We start from the raw sequence: 10,005 nt of genomic DNA, 5'->3' as shown, positions 1-10,005 counted from the left end.
TAGAAATATATTTCTTTAGTAATGTGCATGGATGAAACCACCTGAGGCTCGATGCTCGGGCATCGTCAGTTCAGCGCCGATCGAAAACTGGAACACTGGTATAATAAGGACTGTATCGAAAATCAGTTATCCACTTTCAAAGTAGTACTACTCAAAAGCTCATAAAGGTATTGGTTTGTTTTATCCTGCATTCGATGTATTCATATGTTAAGTTTCAAATCAGAATTTAGGCAGCTGGATGAGGTCACGACATCGGAAGAGATCGCCTCGGCCATCAATGACCAAGGTGGAGTGGCGGTGGCAAAGACGTGATCAATGTTGGTAAGCTGAAAGTTGGCTAGTCAGTATGTTCAGATAGCCTCTACCAACCACCGGTAATCGAGAAGTACTTCCGCTGCCTCGAAGCGGGACACAAATCGTGGACTTGCAAAGGACCGGACAGGAGTAACCTATGTAGGGGCTGCGGGACACAAATCGTGGACTTGCAAAGGACCGGACAGGAGTAACCTATGTAGGGGCTGCGGCTAAGACGGTCATAGAGCGCACGCGTCGATAAAGATCCATCCTGTACGCAATGTGCGAGCAGGAAGCAGGAAATCAACCACGCAAAGGTTGGAGCTGCGTGCTCGTTGAGTTGTACGAGGAAGCCGTGCAAATAACGCAGCTCAACCTCAACCATTGTGAGGCCGACCAGCAGTTGCTGTGGCAGTCGGTAGCAGAAGCGATCACGGACGTAGCTATTCTGACAAACCCCGCAGAAAACGGGAACTGGGTAGCGCATGGATAGAGTTGGCAAGTTGCTGTACTAACCGGAGAGGGCAAACGCAAACAGCAGAGGCTTTAGCCAAGGTGGATGTCGTGCTGTGCAATGAAGGCTCGAGATGTACCTTCCAGCGAAACGAAGTAGAATCGATAATAAACGTTACATACTGCAGTTCTAGACCAACATTTGAAAAAACATTTTTTCTGATTCTTCGTCTGCAATCTGCATATAAAGCTATATATGTAGTCAATGAATCAGAAGAAATAAATTTAGGCTGTTACGCCCTTTTCAAATGTTGGTCTAAAGTTCAAGTATGGTAGGTGAACTGCAGTGGAGGGTTGACGACGGTTACACCCACAGTGACCATTTGCCTATCTAGTACAGGATAAGCAGCGAGGCAAGGAGAGAAAGCCGGAGAGCTACCCCTGCAACCCGGGCGCGCCCACTTCGACGGTTGAATGTTCAGTGAACCTATGGGTCGGGAAGAAAACGCGGAAAGTTTGAGCGGCGATGAACTGGTTGCGGTCCTGCTCGAGCGTGTGACGTTACTTTACCTAGGAAGGCGTGACCACGGAACTACAGGCCACAGGTACTCCTGGTGGAGCGAGCAAATTGCAGCCTTTCGAACAACTTGCCTCATGGCTAGAAGAGAACTGCACAGGTCACGCTCGGAGAAAGTGAAGGAAGGACGCATCGAGATTTTCAAAGCGGCTTTAAAGAAGGGCATCAAAGAGAGCAATTACAATTACAAAACTATATAAAAGATTACTTCGGGTTTTTTGGCAGATATCTAAAGACAATATCTTTGTGTAGCGTGCTGGAGTGGAAATGTAGCAAAAAATGCAAAACTAGCCGGTCTATTAGCGAAGAAGACCCGGAACAAAGATTTTACACATACGACTTACCTTGATTTAGTACAGATATGTTCCGTTTTTATCAACACGGTCCGTGAGTTTCAGTTGATAAAATCGGAACAGTGACAAAATCGGAATAACTTTCTTTGACGATTTTTTTAGCTAATATCTTAGTAAAAATGATATATTGCTGGGTACCACGTGAATATGCTAGTGGGAGGCAAGGGTTAGGGAAAAGAGACCAATGTTATTATACATAGGAACTGTATATTGATCATCAATGGTGACTGTTTAAGGTTCCTGGCAAGTAAGGAGTGCATCAAGGGAACGTCCATAAATTATGTCACGCAAAAATTAACCATTTTCAATCCCTCCTCCCTTCATTGTCCCATTTTTTGTATGAAAAAACTCTCTAGAAGCCCTCTCGCTCCCACTAAAAGCGTCACGTAATTTATGGACGAAGATAAGATGACATAATATATGCCCAGCGTTTTAGATTAGCTGTGAAAAATCACAGAAGATAGCTCAGGAGGTCCACAGTTTCTTCAGCAAAAATGTCCATAAGGATGTCGGCTACCCAGGAAAAATATTGGAGATAAAGTTTGACTATACCCTGCAGACCTAGATATCCAAAACCTTGGGAAGACCTTGCTTTTGACAATATGCAGATTAGACTGGCCCAGGAAACAAAAAGTTGTGTAATTCCACGGGGCACCCCCCAGGATTGTGTCTTTGGGTGAGAAAATCAATCTCTGAAAATTTCAGCTCAATCGCTTGTTGCATAAGCTGGCGCATTTGATTTGAAGTTTGTATGGGGATTTCAGCCAAAATGTATAGGAAAATACACCTCCGTCACTCATTCGATTTGAAAATTGGTTCTGATTGCTCGATTGACCTCAGAATTGCAAAAACGGCAGTTGGTATGCTACAGAACAATTTCACAGAACATTGTATGATGATTAAATGAACTTTTATATAGGTTATGGCTGATGCGATTCGATCAAAAAATCCAAAAATACACAAATCAGCTCCTAATAAATCAGCCGAAAACTATATAAAAGTTCATTTAATCATCATGCAATGTTCTGTGAAATTGTTCTGTAGCATACCAACTGCCGTTTTTGCAATTCTGAGGTCAATCGAGCAATCAGAACCAATTTTCAGATCGAATGAGTGACGGAGGTGTATTTTCCTATACGTTTTGGCTGAAATCCCCATACAAACTTCAAATCAAATGCGCCAGCTTATGCAACAAGCGATTGAGCTGAAATTTTCAGAGATTGATTTTCTCACACAAAGACACAATTCTGGGGGGTGCCCCGTGGAATTCGACAACATTTTTTTCTCCCCATACTAATCTGGGCCAGTCTAATGCAGATGAATTTGAAATATTAGGATCCTATACCACATTGTTTTATAAGTCTAAACACTCAATCAAGTTTAGTCATCTTTATCGTTGAGACAGTGATCAATTTTCTGGAATACGAGATGCTCAAGGTTCTCCAAAACGTTCTCGATTTCAGCCCACGGTTTCTATCATATCAACCGAGGTTTATGCAATGTCTTCATCATCGGCATATACCAAAGTCCAATAGGCACATGCGCATCATGTAAATCCAATTTTCTCGAATACGTCCAATGGTATGATGTTCAAGGTACTCCAAAACGTTCCCAAGTTCAACCCAAAGTATCTACCGGACGACCAAGGCTTTTTGCAATGTCCTCAACATCGATATGTACCCAACCTAGTTCAATTCGCATATGCGCACCAAACCCAATTTTCTTGAATTCAAGATGTTCAAGGTACTGTCTTCAGTTAGCTTTGCGAGCATAGCCGTAGGATTGCCAATCCTGAGATGGTGAGTAAGATCTGGTCCGGTCTAGGATGTTTTCGGGTGGGAAACATTCTTAATTCAAACAATACAACTTCCAGGATATTTTAGCCAAATGTAAAGACCTGCAATGGCTAGTACAAGTGATCGTACAAGTTGGATCATTGGATAGGTAAAAGTCGTTTTGAAAATTTGGTATTGAAATGATCTGAGATCCAGGACGGTTTTGAAGAGATGTAATACAGTCGGTATTTAGATGTGGAACAGAAGTTCTTGGAAAATTGTTCGAAAGGACTATCAAAGTAACCGTGAAAATATTCGATATCGAGTCTTAGAACAACAACTCATGGAGGGTCTACTGTAGCTTGTAAAAGATTTAAGTGATATCAGTGAAATCCTATCTGCACTGATACATCCTCTGCACATGCTCTGAACTGTTTTGAACTCAAGGACGTTAGGAGAAACGAAAAGGCTTATAGTTGCTAATCCTTCGTCCTGAAGTAATGAAGTGCAAACAAGCCCGCATCTTGTCACTTTTATTTCGATGAGGAGACGTCTGTGGAGAGAATCCCCTCTTGTTAATATATTATAAATACAACATATGGCCAAAAAATAACCCAAGTTATAAACAAAAATTATAGATTTTTTTTTTGTTGATAAAAACGGAATAATTTTGTTGACGAAATCGGAGCGTGACAAAATCGGAACATATCTGTACCATTATTTCGGTATCGCCCGTATCGCCTGTGAAGAAGTTACTAAAATGTTTCTAATACTATTACGTTAAAATAAAATCTCCATAAGACTCGAAAATCTCAGTGAATTGGTTTTCGGATGGTTTTGGAAGCCTTTACTTTAGCTGAGTAAGTTTTAAAATTTAAGTGAACTTCCGGATCCGAAAACCTCAGAAAGGCACCCGCGTAAGTCTTTCTCAAGCAGTGAGCAGTGTCATTTACAGCGTGTTATGTAATTTGCAGATTAACCCTGTAACGTTCAAAACCATGCGCTCTCGATCAGCTTACTTTGATCGATCTAACGTTTCTTTCCTTAGGGAAATCGGTTCTATTGTGTCGCCAGCAGTCAGCACTAAATTGATTTCCAACTACCGACGTTGCACTTCCGACAGCATGATGATCAAAACAAAATTTGAGTTTGACAACACGTTGGAAGAGCGTTCGAAAGTGTGGAAATCGACTTCCGAACTTTATTTTAGTGCCAGCGACTGTTACGGTTTATTTTTGCCCGTACAGTTCGTAAATGTTAAAGTGAGACTGTATTATTATTTGTGACACCATGAATGTTCTGCACCCTCCTTAGCTGTGACTGGGTTCGATTCCCGGTACAAATCTAGACAATTTTCGATAGAAAATTGGGTCGTATGAATAAAAAGTAGCAAAACTCAACGCTTGTAGTATCTACTCAAAAATAAAGTCCACAGAGAAAACTTCATGTTTGATATGAATAAAAATATTTCGAACTTAGCAGAAACGTAGACCTATGATGACGATGATGATTTCATCATTTTTTTACAGCTAATCAACAAAAGACGTGTTTGTTTAGTTTGTATTCCTTAAATTGGACTTCTATTTTCAATAACAAAGCCGATTCGCTTCGATTCTGATGAATAATCTGCATTTGAAACATGAGTAGCAACGTCTTGAGCAGACTACAAGAAATCAGTAGTAAACTCTTTTTTTATTCATACGAACATATTCCACAAGTGACGTTTACTACTCAAAATGTAGCAAACCGACATTCTGGTTCATGCCCGGCCCACCGCAGTTTTCCGATTTTCGGGATGTGAACGATGGTTGTTTCTCCCAACAGCTGATGAAATTGGTTCATTCGCCTCCTCCACGTACCGTCCGCCATCTGCACCCCATCATAGATGCAGCACTTTCCGTTCGAAAACTCACAGTGCGCCCAGTTGGTCCTCCACGAGCATCGTCCAGGTCTCGTGTCCGTAGAGAACTACCGATCTAATAAGCGTTTTGTAGATTGTCAGTTTGGTACGGCGGCAAACTCTATTTGATCGGAGCGTTTTGCGGAGTCTACACGGTAATATCGGAATACTCATTTTAGGAGTACTTTTTAATCACTTTTGAGAATATTGCCTATACGTCAAATTGTGCGTACTTTCAGGGAGTACTTTTTACGCTTTTCCTAGTATGTGGATGAAATTGAAAAATGCGTAAAAAAGAAGGCTATGATAAGTAAAGAAAATTTTGACGCGCGCAGCTCCATAGTGGCAATCAGTCAGTTCTTAACAAAACAAAATAATACGGGCAGTCTGGCAGGTATGTAATACTTTTCCAACGTTTCTAAAAATCATATTAAATGATCATTGTTGTCCTCAGGTTTATATAAAGTCCCTGGGATAATTTCAGCCGATGTTCCAGCCGTCAAGAGCATCCAGGGTGCATACAAGAGTCAAGCCGAAACCAGCGAAGGCCACCGTTAAGGTAACGCTAGAACGCCGCCGCACCGCAACCCGAAGAAGCTTAAAAATATCGTACACTATAACTGATAACCGGCCCATACCCCGACGGAGAAAAGCCAAGATGCCACTGCTACTGGAAGCAGCCGTGGGATCCCAAGAAAGCAGGATAGAGGTTTAGGTGCCGGATCAAAGGTTAAGTAACAACGAAGTAATTATATGTATTTTTGGAAATAAAATATGCATGGTAATTTATGACTGTCCTTTGTTTTCTAATAAAAATGATCTAATTTGAGAAAATTCCAATTTTTGAAATTAAATCCATGCAAAATACTGTAAGGGTAAAAAGTACACATTATCCTTCTATTTTCAGAGTAAAAATGACGCATTTTTTACTTGTATAAGAGGAGTAAAAAGTATGTGTTGGGAATTGTGATTTTGAGTGCGACCAACCAAATATTTTTGCCATAGATTTTTGTGCTCTTCAAGCTGTTTTTGCTTTTGTGTTGTGAGCTCCATGGCGATTTATTCCAGTTTGTTTCCACTTCGAATTCATTGAAGTTTGTTGGGAATTGTGATTTTGAGTGCGACCAACCAAATATTTTTAGCAGCTTTCATGGTAAGCAGCTTCAATGAATTCGGTATTCAATTCGCGCCCAGAAACGACATTTCTCGCTTAACTTTTCAAAAGGTCCTAAGTAACATTTTTTTCATGATTTAATCTGAATAATGCAATCAATATATTTCATGTTAATCTATTGATTGCAATACTCAAATTAAATCATGAAAAAAATGTTACTTAGGACCTTTTGAAAAGTTAAGCGAGATTTCTTCCCAACCAAATTATCTACTTCTGTCTAATAATCTCGCCGGAGCCCCCAGTTCGGGGGTGTTAAGAAGTTTCAACGAATCATTGGTGAAACTGGCAACACTGAAAGAGGTGAAGTTAATATGTTGGGAAGAAAGGTCCGGTAGAATTCAATACTAGAAAGTAAGATTTAAGACGTGAATTTATATGGTGAATAATTCTAGATTGCTTTGAGAATAGGTCGTATGTGCAAAAGAGAGGCTCTCTTCGTTCACGCTCTCTTTCGCTTGTACATAAGCTAGTTTTGCATATTTTGCCACATTTTCACTTCAGAACGCTAGACAAAGCTATAATCTTTAGATATCTGCCAAGAAATCTGAAGTAAACTTTATTATAGATCTGTAATAATCGAAAGAGAATGGAGGCAAAGAGAGACTCTCTTTTGCACATACGACCTATTCTCAAAGCACTCTAGATTATTGTAAGAATAATACATTAATCAATTTATAGCTTCGAAGCTGATCAAAACGAGATCTGCTGTCAAATGGTATTTGAAGGTGACTATTCCCAACAGTATGCTTATTTTGACGTATGAGCTATATACTCATAAATGAGTAAACGAAATATACTCCTTTTAGGCGTAGTTCCACTTTTCCAAGATTATGCGTACTTTATAGTGCTAAAAGAGTATAATCTGTTTACCGTGTAAAGTACATACGATTTCCTGCTATGATGCGTCTCCGAATTTCCCTGCTGGCATCGTTATCGGAGGTCACCAGTGAGCCCAAGTACACGAATTCTTCAACCACCTCGATTTCGTCACCACCGATAGAAACTCGTGGTGGGTGGCTTACATTGTCCTCTCCTGAGCCTCTTCCTATCATGTACTTCGTCTTTGACGTGTTGATGACTAGTCCAATCCGTTTAGCTTCACTTTTCAGTCTGATGTAGGCTTCCTCCATCCTCTCAAAGTTACGCCCAACAAACATTCACTAGTTGGACTAACATCAGTGTGATGATTTAATTCAGCGCTGTGTTGAATTATGTCTGTACTATTTCTTATCACAACTTCTGTTCAAGCTTTGTTCACACAATTTTGGCGAAGTTATACAACTACAATATCTCATTTTGAAAAACAACTTTATTAACTGATTCGTTAAACCTTTAATAAGCATTTTACTAAGCCTCAATTCAGCTACATGTGAATTCTTCGAAAATAATAACACATAGAAGGTAACATCGTTAAGATCTCCAATGAACGTTTTTTAAAGCAATTGCTATTTTCATATGATCATTTTAAAACTTTCCTAAATCGGGTCTCGAACTGCTGTCATTTGATCATCTGCCGGAAATGCTGTCATCCGCGCCATCCTTGATTTGTTAGATATGGCTCACTCAATGCATAACATAAATAAACTTATTGCTGAATATGAATCATAATTTGACTCTTATTCAATAAGTCGATCTGTCAAACTACAGTTTGTTAATAACTGTACAAGATTTTTATTTCGACAGATTTCGACCATTGTTCAGCCAGTCTTAACCATCGCACACTAGGAAAAATACGTAAAAATAATGTCGATAAACGATAAAATTAAATCCGTCCCCAATGCTATTTATGAATTTATGAAAATAAAATCAATGTATATTCGGCCTTCCCCAGAATCTCTTGAAAAACGGTTGCGATATGATTGTCAAATGCTAAGATTATTCCAATTTCATCAACATTCATGCGATAATATTGGGATTCCACACATCAAAGATTCAATAATTTTCCGCCGTTATTCAACGGCGTTATATCCGGCTTTTAGTAAATTTTGTTGCGCATGAATGCATGATTTTTTCATTGCTCCAGCAGTTTTGTTTGTTCCGACAGCTTAATAAATCACGAATATAAAAAGCATGTCTTGAAAATAATTCATTATTTTCCTATAAATCAAATTTTCCAAATCTAGAATCCAGATTTTCTTTCAAACTGAAAAGCATAATGTTTTTTTCCACTGTGCGATACATCAGATAAATGTGAAATCCAATGGTTAAGAAGGACAACGGTTAAGAAGGATGTCTAATGCTTGCTTATTAACTTACTATTCAAACTCAATTCGACCACCCTTTCAGAGCATCACATCATAGTCGAACAGAGAACTTTAAAAATCATTAGTTCAGCATATTGTTAAACTTCCCCAATATGCTGAAATTTGATAAAACGAAAACGTTAGTTCGACTTCAAATAAAGGTAGGTAGTAAACAAATAAATAGGCCATGTCGAATATTAGTTAGATTAGATGCTGAAATGAAATCTGTCTAGCGAATTATTTAGCATTCATTTTATTCAGCTACGAAGAACACAAATAAACAATAATTCAACCTAGATGCTTATTAGTAGCTTGTCGTTGTTTGTTGGGCGTGCCATAATATCAATGTCGTCGGCGAAACCAAATAACTGGTCGGACTTCGTGAAAATAGTACCACTCGTGTCAATCCCTGCTCTTCGTATTACCCCCCAAAGCGATGTTGAATAGCAGACACGAAAGACCATCACCTTGCCGTATCCCTCTGCGCGTTTCGAAGGAACTCGAGAATGCCCCTGAAACTCGAACTACGCACATCCCCCGATCCATCGTCGCCTTGATCAACCGTATCAGTTTATCCGGAAATCCGTTTTCGTGCACTAGCTGCCATAGCTGGTCCTGCGTCAGAACCTCACCCTCCCAAACCTTGGTAATTACCCAGTGTAGCGCTCTGACCAGTGCTTCACCACCGTGTTTAAACAGCTCTCCTGGTAGTTGGCCAACTCAAGGGACTTTGTTGTTTTTCAGCCGGCCGATCTCCTCCTGAATTTCCTGGAAATTTGGAGCCGGAAGTCGTATGTTCTGCACGCGTGCTCCTAGTTTCATTACCATACCGCCACCATTGTCTGCTACATCGCCATTCAGGTGCTCTTCGTAGTGCTGCCACCACCTTTGGATCACCTCACACTCGTTTGTAAATAGTCAAACAAAATTGAGCACAACAGTCGAAAGCATCCCATCAAAATTATATATTGATTTTTGAGGGATACTGTATGTAAAGTTGGGCCGGTAAGTTGCGCGGCTACAGTATTGGAGGTAACTACTTTCCTTCGAAGGGACACATGTGGAAGTGTTGGCTTGACAAATGGATTGTGAGTTATTGGACTATGCGTCCAACTTGGGAATCTCATTCACTCATTCACCAGCCGCTAAGTTGCGAAGGCCGACGGAGGTCCATCGACTTAGTTGGTTAGAAGCACCCGTCTAGCGTACTGAGTGTCGTGGGTTCGAGTCCCATCG

Source organism: Armigeres subalbatus, chromosome 3, assembly GCF_024139115.2.
Source record: "Armigeres subalbatus isolate Guangzhou_Male chromosome 3, GZ_Asu_2, whole genome shotgun sequence".
In the NCBI taxonomy this organism is placed as follows: Eukaryota; Metazoa; Arthropoda; class Insecta; order Diptera; family Culicidae; genus Armigeres; species Armigeres subalbatus.
This window is presented reverse-complemented; position numbering follows the sequence as displayed.